Source organism: Caretta caretta, chromosome 14 (assembly GCF_965140235.1).
Source record: "Caretta caretta isolate rCarCar2 chromosome 14, rCarCar1.hap1, whole genome shotgun sequence".
Taxonomy (NCBI): Eukaryota; Metazoa; Chordata; order Testudines; family Cheloniidae; genus Caretta; species Caretta caretta.
In genome coordinates, this window is record NC_134219.1 from 3,952,915 (window position 1) to 3,971,233 (window position 18,319).

An 18,319-nucleotide genomic window follows, 5' to 3' on the forward strand; every position below is an offset into this window, starting at 1 on the left:
GGTCTGGGCCCACAGAGGGGGTGGCTTGCTGGGGAGGTGGGATGCAGGGACAAGCTCGGAGCCAAGATGAAGTGACGTTGCCCTCTCCCCACATCCCTGGGCCCAATCCACCCGAGGGCAGGAAATCGCTAACAATGTCGCCAGCCGTCCGCCCCCGTAGGTTGATCAGCGATCGAGGAGCAGGCAGGGCCCCCAGGATGTGCCGGGATGCACCAGCCCCCACATCCAAGGCACTGGAGAGCGGCTAAAGGGCCAGGGCTGAGGAAAAAGTGAAGAGTAGCAGGAGACGTGTCCCCCTTTGTTCTCCGAGCTCCTGTCCCTTGCTAAGGGCCCCGCTGGGCAGCGAGGGTGGCAGGTGCCGGCGGTGGTTTTCCTGGGGCGTGGGCAACTGCCCTGTGCTGGCCATGGGTGTCCAAGAGGCCTGTGGGAATTGACAGTTAATTCCCAGATTCACCACCTTCTCCCAGACGCTACGGTCTAGTCTCTGGCTTGTGCCCGTTGGGGGCAGTCTGCCCACCTGTTGCCCTGCAGGCTGCCCCATGAACACTGTGGCAGGGGCTTTTGGGAGGTGGCTGAGCAGGGACTCAGGATCGACAGGGCCGAGGTGGCCACGGTGCAGCCCATGCCAATGCCATGCCAATGCGATCTGTGGCTGCCGTCCCCTTGACCGTGGAGTGCGGCCTGGGGAGACTACAGGTCCCAGCATTCAGTGCTCCATCTTGGCCCAGCACAGGGGATTAAGGGGGAGTGTTGCATGCTGGGACTTGTAGTCTCAGCTGGCTGCCCCTCTGCAGGAGATGAGAGCAGCTGGTATCGGCCACATTTTAGGCAAATGACGTGGCTCCCTCCCCCCGAGGTTCCTCAGGCCTGGCCCCTGGTTCTGGTCCATCTGGGTGGGAGGGAAGGAGCCGTGCGTGTGGTGCCCCTGGGTCGGCGCACGCTGCTGAGCATGCCAAGGGCTGCCTTGCCGCGTCTGGGGAAGCAGATTTGAGCAGGCCGGCGTCGGGAGGGAGTGCTCAGGCAGAGCGGCATGCGGACTGCGCAGTGGGCAGAGGCCAAGGCGACCCTGCTGGCATGCAGCACACCCAGGGCACGGTCTGGAGAGGCCTGCGTGTTTGTCAAGGGAGAAGGGGCAGGAACCGGAGCCTGCCGGGACTGCTGAGGTCCCTGCTTTCCCAGGAGGGTTTAAAACCCGTTTCCCAGGAACAGTTTGGCTGTGGACTTCCTCTGCCCCGGACCAGCACCACCCCATGGCCGAGACGTTCCCAGGGAGCGAGTGCGGGACCCGGGGGGCATGGGGAAACCCACTGGATGTTGAAATATTATAGTGCAGTAGCACCTGGAAGCCACGGGTAGGGATGGGGCCCTCACTGTGCTAGGCTGTCCCAGGCTGACCCCACCTGGGACTGATCAGCTGCCGCCCACTGAGACTGGGAGGCCAAGGACCCGGTGATAACTTGAAGATCACCTGGTCCTCATAAAAGCCAGCAGGAGCCCAGCAGAACTGCGGCAAGTCAGTAGATCCTGCATGAGCCGCTGGGACCGGGTTTCTAGCCGGCTCAGGCAGGTGGCCTGCAAAGAGTGATCCTGCAGGGAGCAGGCTAGGAAGGAGAAGGAAGCAGGCTAGGAAGGAGAAGGAAGCAGTGAGGCCTTTGACAGGCAGGCAGGCAGCCAGTGTGGGGTAATTCTGGTGAGGAGCTGGCTCCAACAGAAGACCCCTGTCAGGGGAGAGGATCGGATTGACCTGTTGAATTTATGTCACACTGTTTGATTTGGAAGATCCAGAGCTGAGGCCTGGGAGAAAAGGGACTGGGGCCTCCGGGAGGCTTCCCCAGGCTTCCCCTGGCTTCCCCAGGCGCCGGACACACGTGTAACCCAAAGACAGCCCCTGCCCGGGTGGCTACAGCAAACGGGCAGGGGGCTGATTTGGGTCGGTAGATCTGTGTGCGGCGTGCATCCCGCTCTGTTAATCCATTAACGCTGGGCAGAGCGCTTTGAAGATGAAAAGCGCCGCATGCTAATATTGCAGAGCTGTGTACTCAGCCGGTGCTCGCCATCTTCACGTTGTCCCGTGCTTTGACCATTATTGATAGCTTTCGCCGCGATTGGCAACGCCACCCCCTCCAGCCTGGCGATGATAGCCCCTCCCGCTGACCCCGGGGCCCATTGTCAGCTTTATTCCCAGCTCCCCGGCTCGCGTGGCAGGTGGGAGGAATCGGAAAGAAAAGCCACTGGCCCGGAGTCACAGCCGCTCGAGGCTCACCTTTAAATCAAGCCGGGCGCCTCTCCCCCTCTCCTCCATGTGTGTCATCCTCTCTATTTTAATCAATAATTCAGCCCTAGATGAGCCATTCCCCATTTCAAGTAATCAAATCCAAAAGCTTCTCGTTGCCGTAGCAACTCCTAAGTGGTCCAGGACCCTGGGAACGCAGACAATGGGCCCGCGTGTGAAATCCCCTCCCTGACGGTCGCCTTGAGGGCCCCATTGTTGGCCGCTGGGCCCACGGCCTGCTATGAAGGGAAGTAACTTTGTTTTGTGTTAGCCGAGGGGGTGGGAGCAGAAGGCTCAGGAATGCCAGTCTCTGCCCTCGCTGCACTGGGTGGGATCTGACTTCTGGAGCTGTCTGGAGCCGTTCGCTTTCCTTGCAAGGCTGAAAGTGGGACCCGGCATGCGGGAAGGTTTGCTGAGCTCCCTGGCGTGTCCGTGGGAGCACTCCGCGGGCAGACTGAGGGGGCACCTTGCGCAGGGCGGCTGGGGTGGGCTTCTGCTTTGAGGTTTATTTTTCCAGTTGAAATTCTGGGGTTGCAAGAAAAAATGCCAAACTAAGAGTCAAATTACCCCTCCCTGCTGTGCCCAGACAGGCAGCGAGCTCTGGGAAAGCCAGAGTCACACCCCATCGCTCTGCACCCAGGGCCCATTCCTGGGCTCTGCACTCCAGCTAACCTCTTGGGGCATTTGCCTGAGTGAACAATGTCTCTGCAGCTCCCATCACCATCGCATCTGGGCATCGCACCATCATTAATGACTTTGTCTTTACATAAGCCCCTGGAGCTGGGCAAGTGTCATTTTCCCCATGTTATAGATAGGGAAACTGAGGCACAGAGCTGCAAAGGGTCTTGCCTGCAGTCACAGAGGCAGCTGGCTATTGAACCCAGAGCTCCCAAATACTGGCCCAGTGCCTTAGCCACAATCCTGCAGCGAGCGTAAGACCCTCCAGACTTGGCTTGCAGTGACTCTCTGGGGCAGGGCAGGGGAGGGGGGTGTCACTCACTAAGCCAACAAGCATAGAACAAATTGCCAGTGAGAGGGCGAGAGTGAAGCTGGTGCTGCCCAGTGGAGTGGGGGCCAGGTGGGTGAGGAAGAACCAGCACAACGTGTGGGTGTTTCACACGCAGCCCGTCACACGCCTCAGCCTTCCCTGCCCCCTGCTGTGAGAACAGACCCGCCCGCCCCAGCTCTTACACCCTGAATTGGGAGGGAGGCACCACCGTGATGCCCGCAGCAGCCCCGTGGAGTGTGGGGGGGGGGGCCTGTCCAGGGCAGCAGAGCCCAGGGTTCTTGGGAGCCCCCTACACTGCAGCCAGTCATGGGAACACAGCTGCCAGTTTGAGGGAGCTAGGGATCTGTGGGTACAAATGCTCCCATTCGGGCTTCTGACAACCCGCAGGCCCAGGAGACAGACAGACAGACTCACACACACACACACACACACACACCCCGCGGGCAGCTGGGGCAAACCCACCAAGACGCTTAGCACAGCCGACTCAGGGGACTGACCAGTCAGGGGAGGCACCAAGATGGGGACTTGAGGGCACTGTTGGAGTGGGGAGCGAGATGAGTGTCCCGACCGGGGTGTGGACTCCCAGACAGAGGGCTAGAGCTGGGAGCTAGAATCAGGCTGGGTTTGCTGCTCTGCCACCTGTGCATTTCTATAAACTCTCCTTCGATGCTGAAACATCCGGGAGGCAACAGAAAAGCCGGCGGGGCTGTGGGCGGGGTGGATCTCTGGGTCCCTGCGGGGGGCTGGGGATCGGTGTGGTGAGCAATATGGGGAGCCGATGAACCAGGGCAGCGAGAGAAGCGCTGAGGTGGAGGCCGACCCGACAGCTTATCTGGCAGCTGCTGTGGCGGTGTTTCCAAGGTGGGTTTATTTATTCATGTGACAGGTGCTGGGGCTGGGATTGTGGCATGCACACGGATCAGCCTGGAAAGGAGCCAGCCATTGCAGCTCTTAAAGGAGAAGACAGAAAACAGGCTCCTGATTAACGTGTTATGGTGTGGGGCAGTATGTCAAGGGGGCTCTTTCCGTCCTCTTGGAAAGTCCCGCAACAGCCGCACTGTGCAAGACTGGGACGCAGAGCCACTCGCTGCCCCCTCGCCCGCAGCGCCGCCCCGCTGGCCAGCGTAGGTGCTGCGGGGCATTTTGATACGGGCTGCCTCCGCTGAGAACCAAGCTGGTGTCGTCCTATCTTTGTTAGTGGCATGGGGAGGGGGAATCGAGGCCTTTCCCCGTGGGAAAGGGTCACGTGGCTAGGGAGGCTTGGAAGGGTTAGCGGGATATCAGGAAATGTCCGTTTCACCACAAACCAATAGGTCCATCAAGGAGAAGTGAAATTTACAGCTAGGCAAAGTAAGGCAAATGCTGCCTGAGAACTCGTTCGAGTTGGATTTAAGGCTACTTCCTTTGTGTGTTCTGACACGGGATGATGACAGGTTGTGTTTTCAGGGTTACAGAGCAGTGGTTTTCAACCTTTTCTCATTTGCGAACCCCTAAAAAAATTTCCAATGAAGGGTGCAGACCCTTTTGGGGAATGTTAGACATAGTTTGTGGACCCCAGGTTGAAAACCACTGTTAGAGACCTTTAACTTTTTGAATCTCAAGTCTACTGTCATTAAATAATTGCCCGGCTCCCCCATTGTCTGACATCCCCACCCCATAATTTCCCACAACTGTGAAAATTTACATTGATAAAAATTAAAAAATAAACCTGTTTAAGAATAAACGTCACTGTTATCCATCAAAAGGTACAGAAATGAAAATGGGTTTTTGCCCAGCCTCTGGCTGGGAGAGGGATGGGGAGATGTGATGCCAGGGTGGGAGGGAGGGAAAGGAAAGGGACAAACAATAAAGATTAGACCTTCTCCAGGGCCTTGTCCAAGTTACTCAGCCTGCTTGCACCAGCTGGACACTGGAGAGAGAGTGCCTCTGAGCTGCTGGAGGAAGGAAACCTTTCCACTTTGCCAAACGGCAGCCAGTCACTTGTCTGGCGTGGAAAGGCAGGGCAGCTGACGTAGCCACTTCTCCAAGGACTCTCTGGCTGCCAGGGTCCAACTCCCAAGAGGGTCAGTGGGGATTAACCCCTTCAGTTATGGCCCCATCTTTCTCTCCCTGACTGCATCGGCCCGCGAGCCCTTGGAGTGATGGGGACGTTCTCTGGATTTCACAGGGCTGTGGCCGGGATTCCCAGGTTTTAGGTGTCAGGAGAGCAGGGCTGGGCTGAGGATGTCACTCCAACGGTCTTGCCCCTTGGTGACCTGGACACATTGGAAAACAAGCATCTGATGCAAAGTGAAAACCATCATCGTCGCTCTAATAACTAGCCGTACCTCTGTGGCTCCCCGCAGGCTTCCCTCTCCTCAGTTAACCACGGCAGAAACGGAGGCCCGGGCACCCGACGACGAGTCTCAAGTCAGCGACAGAGCCTGGAGTTAGGAGCCAGGTCTCCTCTGCCCTTTCTGCTGGACCATGCTGCTGCCCCTGCCTGCGATGCACGTGGTCAGTCGTACCAATGCCATCTTCGACTGGTGGGTCAGCGTGCCCAGGGGAGAGGACCCTTCCTGACCCCCGCCAGCTGGTCGTCCAGTGTTCTGGGCCAGGGGAGCTGCTCTCCCATGTCTCAGCACATGGGGCTTGCAGGCCTAGTGTAAGCAAGTGCCAGGCCACTGAATTTGATGCCCCTTTACCCCATGGCTGGATTTGGCCCCACATGACATCAAGGCTCTCAGTGCTCCAGGGTACAGGCTGGACTGGCCAGCGTGTGGAAACCCCTCCGTTTCCAGGCCAGAGGTGTCGGTGAAAACAGGATTCATTAAGCCCGGCGGGTGGCACAGTTCATGTCTTGATGAGAGTTACGTTAGATCTCCCATTGGCGACGAGGAATGGGGAGCTCGAAGAGGGGCCCAGATTAGCTGAAGCACTCTCAGGCCAGGAGCAAAACGAGGTCCCCATTGCTGCGGGAATAATGCAAAATGTCAACCATTAAATTGGATTGTGGGAACCCGAGTAAGAACAGGGTGGGGGTGGAGGGGCGGCGTGCACAGTCTGTGGAGGAGAGTCTGCAAAGGGGGTGCTGAGGTCACGGAGACAAGGCCGCCCCAAATGCACCCTGCAGCATCCACCACTGTCGTGTCCCGGTGCCGAGAGTGGGTGGGTTGGGTTTACTACAGGCAGCGTGGCCTCCTGATTAGCATAGGAGACCTGGAGTCCGGACTCCTGGGTTCTATTCCCACCACTGAGCTGGGCAGTGGGGGCTAGTGGTTAGAGCAGTGGGGCTCTGGGGGTCTGCTTGCTGGCTCTGGGAAGAAGCGTGGTTTAGTAATTAAAGGACTGGTAGTCAGGACTTCTGGGTTCTATTTCCGGGTCTGCCACTGACTCATTGGGTGGCCACGGGAGAGTCACCGTCTAGCTCTGGGCCTCAGTTTCTCCATCTGTAATATACGAGGAGGGCCCATATTGCTGAAGCGCTTTGAGATCATTGGCTGAAAGGTTTCATGTAAGTGTGACGGTCACGGTTGTCTTTTGGGTGCAAAGGTGGCCGTTTTTTGAGAAGGCTCCAGATTCCCCAATCCAGCTTCCAGCCAGAGGCTTGTGAGAGAAAACAACCACGTGCTGCGGGGAAAGGCAAACAAGTCAACCCGCCGATCTGCAGCTAATGAAGCAAATCACTGCCTAACTCTAACCCTCTTCTCTAGCCGCTTGGGCCCAGCCGGCCCTCGGCAGCTTGGTGTCGCCTGAGTCTCCGTGGAGACGGACGCCATTGAGGCGAGGGTCTGGGCCTCTTGTCTGGAAGTGGGGGGCTGCTGGTGAGGAAGCAGAAGCGCCAGAATTAGTTGTGATGGGCCTAAATGGAAGGTTAATAGAGATGTAGGTGGCACGGTGCCAGCCAGAGGGGCGGTAGTAATTAGCCACTAACGAGTTTAGAAATGGACTTGTCCTTGGGGACGGTAGGGCTGGCCTGGATGCAAGGGCAGGGCTGGGAGATCCCTTTATGCCAAGGGCTCCCGCCTTTCTCTGACCCTCGGGAGGGTTGCGCCGGGGTGCGGCCATGGGCACCTCTCCAGCGGGCGAGCGGATCGACGCCGTGGAGCTGCCGCTGGGCCCGGCTGGCCTTGCAGAGCGTCTCGCTCCCCAGTGCTCCGGCAGTTTCGTTCTTTGCTGCCGGTTTAGGCTTGGCAGAGCTCGCACCCGCCATCCGTCTGTGCTGCAGGCCCTGGTGCAAAAGGAACAAGGCAGGCCCCCCGTGTGCGCCCCCAGGAAACCCTTCACTTCTCCTTCACTGCCCCCAGGAAACCCATCTTCTCCTTCACTGCCCTGGGCCCCGGCATGGCTGGGTCATTGCAGTGGGTTTGCTTGGGCAGCTCTTCCCAGCACCGGGGCGAAGGATGTGGAGCTGCCTGGGTTTCTGCTACACATCAGGTGGGAGTGGCGAATGGAGGGGCAACCCACCGCCACGTCATTACAGGTTACAAAATCAAGCACCAAACTAGGCCGGCGGTCTCTTTCCAACATCCCGTGGGTGGCTGCACCCCTTGGCTTGCCAGGGGCCTAGCGACAAGCCAGAGCCGTGTAGCTGTGTGGCTGTTACTTTCAGCATCGGACTGATCAGGCAGCCCGCCGGGGCAGAGCTAGCCTGCGTAGCAATATGCTCTACCTGGTCCGTTCAGCGTGCTCCGGCTATGTACAGCGCCAGAGACTGTAAGTCAAGCAGCATGCACCATACGGCTGCCAGCCGGTCACTCCCACTGGGATGCTTTGGGGCTTAGCAGCGATGCTGAAATGTGACCTGAAACCCAATGCTGCGGCTTTCTTTCCCCTTTCTCCGGAGCCGAGCTCAGCCAGCCCTGCCAATAGCTCGCTCCTAATGGCACAATTACTGCACTGTGCAGCCCTCATAACAGGAAAATCACTCACGGTTGTTCAGCAAATACCAGTTTCAGGGTGGAAAAAAGTAATTACGCGGGTCAAAATTGTTTATCATCTTTAGTGCTTCTCTTCACTAGCCGGGGTTTCTGCTCGGATCAATTGCTTTACCAGTGAAGTTATTTCACAATTAACAGTGAATTTTGCCGTAGCTGGAGAGAGTGTTTTCCCTTCAGGTGCATCAGGAGAAAGGTAATTGGATTGTAGAGTCTGCTGTTATAATGCTTAGTACAGGGGACTCCTGGGTTCCAATCCTGGCTCTGCAAGTCCCTGGCTTTCCTCTGCGCCCTCAGTTTCCCCTCTTGTTAAGGGGTTCCAGTGGGAGGGTGTGGGGCTTAATGCAATCGTTAAGCAAATTGGTGCCGCTGGGTGGAAGGTGCTTTCGAAATGCACAACATGATTATTTATTTGTATTGCGGTACACTAAGGGGGCAGGACCCAGACCCCAAAGGTATTTAGGCACCTTGATTTCAAGGGGAGTTAGGCACCAAAATTCCATTGAGGAGCTGGGCCCAGGGACCTGTTATTCTGGGCCCGATTCAAGCCTAACACCAGTCAAGGTCTCTACCCTGAAGCACTGAGTTTCAGACGAGACACAACAGGTGTTGACAGCAGACTCCAGAGGAGCACCTGGGAGCCAGCAGACAGCGACAGGGTGGGGTGAGCGCTGGCCATTGATAGCTATTCACTATCTGATCGGTTCCATTGCCAGGGCTATGAACTAGTGCCCAGTTTGATTTGTAGTTGTTTCAAGTGGCACAAGGGCAGCCCGGTTACCAAGCCAGCTGAGTAATCTCTGTGCCTTGATCCTTCCGTCTTGGCACCAGCCCAGGAAGGAAGCAGTTTGGGGTATTGTCGCCCGGTAGCAGCCCCGGGTACAGCTGGAGAAGAGAAGTACCGGCTGACTCCTGGCTTGGTTGCTCTGTCGCTCGATCCTCTCTCTCCATCCAGGCGTTCACCCCGGGAGGCCCGGCTTGGTCAGCAGAGATGCAGGCCAGAGCGTTAGAAGTTGGCTGACAGCCTAGGAGTTGATGGCCACCCTAGACACTGGTTATTGTCTGTGTCACCGTATCGCCCCGAGACCGAGCCAGGACTCTGTTGCGCTAGGTGCAGTACAAACACAGGCCAGAAAGCCAGTCCCTGCCCCAAAGAGCTGGCAGCCTGCCCCCGTGAAACTGGGGTGTCCAAGGTGCCAGCTGCCTGCCCAGTGAGAAATGCCTGGATGCGAGATGGGAGTTCTGGATTTGGGTTGGCTTCTTGTTATCCTTTGCACCCGCCCTCTGGGCTAGCTTTGGCCCAAGGCTCTGTGTGGAACACAGAGAGGGGAACGGCTTTGCCCAGCTTCGCAGAGTGAGGCAGTCGCAGGGCTGGCCCAGGAACCCAGGCGTCCTGTCTCTGTCTCCCATTTAACCACTCCAGCAATCTCCTCTCTCTCTCTCCCCGGACAGGAGAGCAGCCCTTGGCCACACGCAGGGCAGAGTCCCCCCATCCCCCTGGGGAGGGCAGTGACCCAACAGGCCCAGGCCCTCTCTGACCCCCCCATGCCCATAGGGAGGGAGGTCCGTGACCCCAGAAGAGTTTAGAACAGTGCACCCTTTGAATCTGGAGGCTACATCCACCCCTGCCTACACCCCATCCATGCCGCCCCCCGGCAAGACAGATTCCTCCCTCGCCAAGAGCAGGGAGCGTCTGAGGAAGTGGCAGCCTGTCTGCCGAGGCTCCGCGCAAGGAGCCGGTGGACGGTGGTTCCCGGAAAGCCCTTGGCCAGCTGGCTGCAGCGCTGGGGGCTCCTTGCCCTGGCATGGGGACAGCCCAGGCTCCAGTTGCTCTTGCCAAACAAGGCATCACTAATTCCCAAAGCAAGCGCCATGCCCCCCAGCCTGGCGTCTGCTCCGTTGCTTTCGTTGCCCACCTTGCACCGGATCTGGGTGCTGTCGCGGGCAGCCCGTCATGGGTGCAACTGCCCTGGAGTCCCTCCCCCCGCATACACCGAGCCCTCAAACCGATTGAAAAGAGCAGGGGTGGCCCTGCGAAGTGCTGGGGTCCTACCACCGGCAGCGGAGTAGGAAGGAGCGGGGGCACGAAGGCTGATTAGCCCAGCGAGGGCTCCTGCGCTGCCTTTCAGTCATTATGGCATTTAAGACTAATAAGTTCACTTTTTTCTTTTTAAAGAAAAGAACCTGTCTCCCGGCTTTGCACCGGCATTTCCATAGTAACCCCCCTCTTCTCCCCTGCCTCAGTCAGGGCCTGGCACGCAAAGGGGGGCGACTTGTGGAGGTGCCGAGAAGGGCGAGGGGGAAGGATGCGGGTCAGGGAGCCCTTCCTCCTCGCGCAGCCCTGGGGTTGCATCAGCCTGGCGCAGAGCTGGCGAGCTTCCCCCATGAAGCGTGCTGGGCTCACTAGCTCCTTGTGGCTCCAACAGCCTGGCCTACGGGGCGCTGCAAGGATACAGAAGATCGCTGTGCTGGTTAGCTTGTGTCTGTGCACCAGTCTCTGCAGATCAGCTCCCACCCTCCCCTTTTACCTGCCTGGTGCATGTGTCTGGAAAAATCCTGGGGAGGCTCTCAGGGAAAAGCTAAACAGCTCAGAGGAGGGTTTCGTCCTTCCTTAAGGAGAAGGCAGCTTAACGCAGCGTCTCCGGAGAGTTTTGAGGCCGAGAAGTTGGAAAGATTTTGCCTATTGTGTGCTGCACTCTCTCTACCCCAGCCCGGTGCGCACACACTCCTATGGCTCGGGGCTAAGAAATTTTTCTGCGGTTTCTCTCTCCAGCGTGTGGCTCTCCTGTGGGTTCTCCGGAGTCTGAGCTCTTTTCATACACGGAATCATAACATGCAAATCAGGCCGTGCGATGTCTTCAATGAAACCCTCCGAAGGAAAGAGCTTCTCTGGCGGATTGAGGATATTTATTTCTCGTGCAAGAAATTTAACATGCAGATTGGTTAGAGCTGGTAATTTATCACATGAGATTGTCGTATTAGGGTTTGCATTGAGTCCTGCTCCCTTCTGAAATTACATCGCGCATATATTAGAATATGGACAGATGGAAGGACGGACGGACTCTCACATACACGCCCCTCTCCCTCTATTAAATAAATTCTCATTCCGCTTCCATCCCTTCTCCCCTCCACATCTGGTGCAGGACTCCAGCGCCCACCCAGAGGATTTCCCACGTTTTCCCAAGAACCCAGAAGCCCTCTGCCAGAAGCATGGAGACTAGGAAAATTTAATTAGCTCCCTGGCTTTCATATTAGCTTCGTCAGACACATCGCTCACCCCCCAAAACATTTTTGCATGACTAATTCCCCACAAGGCTCTGGTTTGGGTTTCCTTTGCTATGCCACAGCCCCCACACCGCCTCGCTCGGGCCAGATGCCCGCGGGTTCTCTTTCTGGCACAGGATTGTCGTTTTGGCTCTTGTAATACCTTTTCGGAGGAAGCTGGGAAGAAAACGGGCCTAGTTCTGCTCTCGCTCCCACCGGTTTCCTTCTGGAGCGGCTCTGCCCGAGTCAGTGGTTTTGCACCAGTGCGAAGCTGACGCAAGTGAGAGCAAGAATCGGCTGCTGAAACCAGAGAGCAGAATCCCAGTTTGGTTTCTGGGCTCCTTCCTCGCGCCTCACAAGTAAATAGCCACCGGCTGTGGGGATCTGAGCTGAGCAAAGAGCTCAGGGTTTGGCTGTCTGATCGGAATTGACCGCAGGGGTGAGGGAAATGCAGCCAGTTAAAAATCAGACACATCCCAAACCCTGCAAGGTTCTTGAGGTTCAGTGAACTTTACATTTAAACCAGAGCGGGAAGGAGGAGTGGAAAGGGTGGGGGACCCGTGCCGTGCCCTGTCCGTCAGGCTTTGCCCTGCCTGTGGGGACCCACATTCCAGTGAGCCAGGTGGCCACCGCCTGGCCAGGGATTGGGGCGGATTGGAGAAGCAGCGGGTTTGCAGTCACTTCTCCCGCCAGCGCCCCCCACTCACAGTGGTGAGTCCCCACCCCCGCCCTGTGGGAGGCTGCTGCTCCTGCCCTTTCTGGGTGTCACTTCGTTTGAAGGGTCTGCTCAGTGCCGCGTGTATGTATGTACCAGTGCCCTGTACTGGGGGCAATCGGGACCGCTCTACTGCGTGTGACAGGCCCCGTGCCACTCCGAGGTAGGGGAGACTTTTCTTTAATTCACATAGCTGGGGTGCGTGCTTCTGGAGCAGGGGGCTCTGAGTTCTAGCCCCATTGCTGGCAGGAGGGTCCATGCAGCGCAGTGTCCCCATCGATTTATTTGTTTCTGGAGAAGAGGAACAAAGTTTAAAAAACACTGAAAAGGCCAATATCATGGGAAGCCCTAGGGGGGTATTTCCCGGTTATATTTGGAAAGAGACACTTTTTTGATTTTCAGTTTTCTCGTGAGCCCTGGCCTACCCAGGTTGGTATGTTATTGTAGGGTTGCTCTGGAGGGCGGGGCTGCGTGTGTTATTGTAGGATAGCCAAGCTGTGCGTGTTGATTGGTTAATGGGGAGGGGAGGTGTCCGTGGAAGAGCTGGGGTTACAGATCCAGTGTCTATTCTAGAGTTTGGATCAGCAGTCCAGGAAGGCACTCACCCCAGCAGCGGAGGAAAGTAGGACGTGTTCCCAGCCTCCTGCCCTGACCTTGGCTCTGTCCCTCTTAGATACTGAAACATGAATAGCCGTCTTGTTGTTTGTGCCTCTCTCCGGCCCGACGTGGCTGGGCTCTCCGCCCCTTGCGCGCCGTAGGAAGCCAGCAGATTAATGCATGTGCATAAATTATTAAACAGCTTATTGTTCTAGCCGGACCAATTGAGCTGGCGATTTACAAGGCCGCCGGAGTTACTGGAATTCCCCTGACCACAGCAAAAGGACTCTTTGCAGGAGCCGCCAAGGATGGCTCTGGCCTCATGTGTCAAAATGCAGCTTTCTCCAATCAGGAGCTAATTGAGATTCAATAATGCCGTTAACATGAGCTGATTAAATACCAGGGGGATGGTTAAAAACATATTGAGTGAGGCCTCGGCTGGGGCTGGCCACGGCTCTCTGCATGTGGGGAGCTGGTAAATCTTGCTAAGTGTGTTTTAATGCTCTCTTGCCATGTCCTGATCACACAATAACGATTCTCGTACACGTCCCCCTGTAGAATTAATTAGTCGTTATACAGTGTGTTAATCAAAGGGGCTGTGCCAAGGCTCTGCGATCCCAAATCTATTGAGCTGCTGCTTACCGTGGCTTGTGTTGAAAGCGTCACTGGACCTTGCGGCGTTCTGGTTTTTAATTTGCTAAAGCAGACGCTTCAGCTGCGACGTCCCTTCACCCCCCAAAATAAATCAGTGGCATAAGCCATTAAACATCCCTTCAATAACAAACCAGCCTGCACGATCCTGGGCAACCCTACGATAACAAAGGGAGTGTTAGCATCCCAGGGCTCGTAAGCACCCGTGCTGTACAATAACAAACCAGCACTTGCAGCCCAGCCCTCGTGAGTGACCCTATGATAATAAAGTGACATGAGCTTCGGGTGATGTCTTGGGTCAGGCGGCCACCCCCCAAAATAGCCCAGATGCCTTTGCATCGGATTTGCTGCCACAGAGGGAAGTGCTAGCCACTGTTTCTAGTTGTTTCATCTTCATGGGAGGAGAGGGCTGGGGAAGGAGCCCACAAGGGCATCTCCCACCCGAACCAACGAAGCAGATGAGCTTAGAAATCCCCACGTCTCCTCCCCTGGGCAGAAGGGGCTGTTTTGCCAGCAGGTTCGCCCAGGGGAGCAGGTGTGGGTCACCCCGGTTCCAAACCCCTTTTGGAGGGGAAGGGCTTTGGGAGATGGATTTCCTGGGGCAGCTCAGGGGCCGTTCCTTTTCTCTGCCCCTTGGCCTTTGCTGCCCCGGCATTGGATGCAGCGTCATTCTCCCAGGCCTGGAAGAAAAGACCTACTGCGTGGATTGATTTGGTTTAGCCTATGGCCAATGGGATTTAAAACAGCGTTATTGAACCCCGGGAGTAGCAGTGCGGTGACAGCTCCGGGGGCTTGGACAGCCACTGAGCTTTCAGGCCTATTAGCTGTCTGTGATGGACACGTGAGGGGACTTAATTAAGCCGTTCTCCATCAGGGTGTCAAGTGGTGCCGGGTTTACGCAGAGCTAGATCACATTGGATAGATAGACGGGGAGGGTTCAGTGTCACGCTATCGCTTGGCCATCGCCATGTCACATTATCACTGCAGCTCTCAGGGGCTCTGGCTTGGTGCTTCAGAAAAGCCACGAAGCCACCTGCATAACCTCTCCCTCCCTGGGCTGAGCTCCCTTCCTGAACCCTGGGCCTGGAAGTCTGGCTTGGCTTTTCCTTCTAACTCTCGGTCATCGGTCCCGTTTGCACAGCCCGGACCATTCATCTCTGTAGGCATGGATTCCGCTCAGAAACAACGTTCTCTCTATCACTGAAAAGCCCGGAAAATCAATGCCAGCAGCCCGGCACGTATGGGCAACCTTCCAATAACAAACCATCGTGTGTCCCAGCCCCTGTGAGCGACCCTCCAATAACAAACCAGTGCTTGTCCCCACCCTGTGAGTGACCCTACAGTAACAAACCAGTGTGTATATCCCCACCCTTGTGAGTGACCGTACAAGAAGAAACCAGTGTGTTTCTCCCCACCCTTGTGAGTGACCCTACAATAACAAACCAGTGTGTATATCCCCACCCTTGTGAGTGACCGTACAATAACAAACCAGTGTGTATATCCCCACCCTTGTGAGTGACCGTACAAGAAGAAACCAGTGTGTTTCTCCCCACCCTTGTGAGTGACCGTACAAGAAGAAACCAGCGTGTTTCTCCCCACCCTGTGAGTGACCCTACAATAACAAACCAGTGTGTATATCCCCACCCTTGTGAGTGACCGCACCATAAGAAACCAGCGTGTTTCTCCCCACCCTGTGAGTGACCCTACAATAACAAACCAGCGTGTATATCCCCACCCTTGTGAGTGACCATACAAGAAGAAACCAGCGTGTTTCTCCCCACCCTGTGAGTGACCCTACAATAACAAACCAGTGTGTATATCCCCACCCTTGTGAGTGACCGTACAATAACAAACCAGCGTGTATATCCCCACCCTGTGAGTGACCCTACAATAACAAACCAGTGTGTATATCCCCACCCTTGTGAGTGACCGCACCATAAGAAACCAGCGTGTTTCTCCCCACCCTGTGAGTGACCCTACAATAACAAACCAGTGTGTATATCCCCACCCTTGTGAGTGACCGTACAATAACAAACCAGCGTGTATATCCCCACCCTGTGAGTGACCCTACAATAACAAACCAGTGTGTATATCCCCACCCTTGTGAGTGACCGTACAATAACAAACCAGTGTGTATATCCCCACCCTTGTGAGTGACCGCACCATAAGAAACCAGCGTGTTTCTCCCCACCCTGTGAGTGACCCTACAGTAACAAACCGGTTTGCCCCAGCCCAGTGCTCGTGAGCAGCGGGGCAGCAACAAACCAGGCTGTGACGGAGGACAGGCCGTGCCACGACGGGGCTGGTTTCAGTGCCAAACGCTCCTACGGGTTTATACCATAAACAAAACTTCCTGCTTAGTAACCGCAGAGCTGCCCACCACTGCACTGTGATCCCCAATGAATTCGCGTCCCCTTTGTCAGGTAGGCACCTGCACTCAGTAACGATCCTCTGAATGCCAAGGGAGATCAGAAAGGAAACAAAATTAAAGCCAAAGTAGATAAAAGCCTTTACGGAAGGCCAGCAGTGGAGAACAAAGTCTCTCCTCTGATTTGGTTAATAACTGCAGGCCAAGCTGTGCTGAGTAATTTGTTTCCTTTCTCTGGGCGATTTCCATCCATTCAGGTGTGCAAAACAGGCCGGCTCCTTAATGGCCCCTTTGCCTCTGGTGGCAAGGAGAAGAGGCCCATTAATTGGGCCTGCAGGGGTGTCTCGCGTCACGGACCTAGCTCAGGATCTCTTCATTCCCCCCTGGCAGGCCCAAGGAGACGGCTCCGAGGTGTTTGATGCACTCCACAGTGCCGGTGAATCCAGGCAAAGAGCCTGGCAGGCCGAGACACTGACATGCTGCTCATTTGATAGAAAAGGCCAGCAGGGGTGTGAGCGGGGAGGTTGAATTCAAATGAGTCTCTAGCCCTGGCTCCCGGGGGTTGGCGGACCAATTTGACACACCCAGCACACAGTACAGACTCGGTGGGGTGAAGGGGGGAGGGATAGCTCAGTGGTTTGAGCACTGGCCTGCTAAACCCAGGGTTGTGAGTTCAATCCTTGAGGGGGCCATTTAGGGATCTGGGGCAAAAATTGGGGATTGGTCCTGCTTTGAGCAGCGGGTTGGACTAGATGACCTCCTGAGGTCCCTTCCAACCCTGATATTCTAAGCATCGTAAGAGTTTCATGTCTGTCTGTGCATTTACAGACATGGCTGTGTGCAGTGCACATGCAGGCACATGCTTGTGCCTACACAGAGGGTACTTCTGTGAGCAGGCTGCATGTGCACCAGGCACGATGCAAGGCCAGGTATCATGTAATGGGCGCTACTGGGGATCAGACAAGTGAGGGTTACCCACACGCCAAACGTGATCTGATCCTCTGGGTGAGCCAGCAAATAAATGCAAGGCAATTCAGGAAGCACGTGTGGTACTCAGCCCTTCCTGTTTATTTACCGAGCACTTAGCAAGCTCTGAGCCCTGCACAGTCTGCTTAAGGCAACAGGGCATATTCTCATCCCCCTTTTATAGATGGGAAACTGAGGCACGGCACGGGGACATGGCCCCAGGTCACACAGTGAGACAGTGTCGGAGCCGGGAATGCAGCTACCGAGTCCCCGCAAGCTTTCCCGCCCTTTGCTCTCTGCAAGTCGGCATGCGAGTGCAGTATCACGCACTCGCTGTCTCTTCCGTACGCTGTGCCAGGGGGTTCGCAGTCCCGCTGCGGTGAGGTGCAGGTGGAGTGTGTGTTCCGCCCCAATGAGCCTTGCTCACTTGCTCACGGGTGGGGGCGTGGGCCATTTCTGACTGGTTGGTCAATTCCAGACGGACGCAGCACTCGCAGATTGGAGCCCGGCGGGAGCTCAGTTTGAAGTAGACATGTTGCCAATGCCAGCCAGACGTAGGGCAGAGAGAAGCCCAGAGGGTCGCCAGCCCTTCTGCATCTCTGAGCAGGACGCTGGTCCCATGGGAACTCGCTGCTGTCCCCAGATGAGGAGTGCACGTGGGGGCGGCTGACACCCCTGGGGTTGCCTGGCTGCCCCCGTGCCCTTGTGTATCATTGCCCCTGCATCACACCAGTCTTGCCAGCTCCCTCTGTGCCCAGCTCATGCATGTGGCCGTCTCAGCACCAGGCTGTGGGTGGGCCAGCAGGGTGTGTCATTGGTCTGGGGTGGCTGCAAATCCCTGGGCACCCTGTTTAATTTCCACCAGGGCATAGCGTCCTCTGCAGACCTGGGCCAGCCGCAGCACCCTGCCCCTTTCGCCCTCCTCCCGCCAGCCCCACGCTTGTCTGGCCCAGCTGCCTGCGTGTGACTCAGCAGGGGGACAGCACCGGGTCTGCCAAGCCACACGCACGGGTCCCTGGGGTGCATTTCTCCCCCTGGCGCTGCTGGCCTGCGCGGCAGCCCTGCCGGGCCTCGACCTCCCATTGTTTCCCATGGGGACGGAGTGAGAGGTGCATGGGGTCCAGGTCCACAGAGCTCCAGGCGAGTGAGCAGAGGGAGGGGGTACGAGCACATAGCTGCGTCTGTGTGCATGTGTATACGTGTGTATGGGTGTGCGTGTGCGTGCACCTGTGTAAGGAAACACACCTGGGTCTGTTCTGAGGTGTGTCAGGCCTTGGTGTGTGTGTTTCTGGGCCCCAGTGTATGCACATACATATGTGTGCTTGTCCGTGGCTCCATGTCTGTGTGTGGGTTTGAGCATGTGTGTGTCTCTACGCCGGCGCTGGGGGTGCGGGTGAGATTTATTACCGAGGGCAGTGCAAGGAGAGTCTGCCCATTAGTTCTGGTGTCCGCATCGGCTCCTGACAGCTCGGCGGAATTGAAATCTCTCGTTGAAAGCCAGTCAGGATCTTGGTCGATATCGGGCGTGACACTGAAGGACTCTCTCCCACAGGGCACCGGG

The 18,319-nt window shown here is 56.5% G+C and overlaps 1 protein-coding gene across 5 annotated transcripts in view; it reads left to right on the forward strand.

The window, feature by feature from the left end:
- The window catches only part of SDK2 (sidekick cell adhesion molecule 2), a 185,210-nt gene that overhangs the window by 100,486 nt on the left and 66,405 nt on the right, over nt 1-18,319 (forward strand). The window lies entirely within an intron of this gene.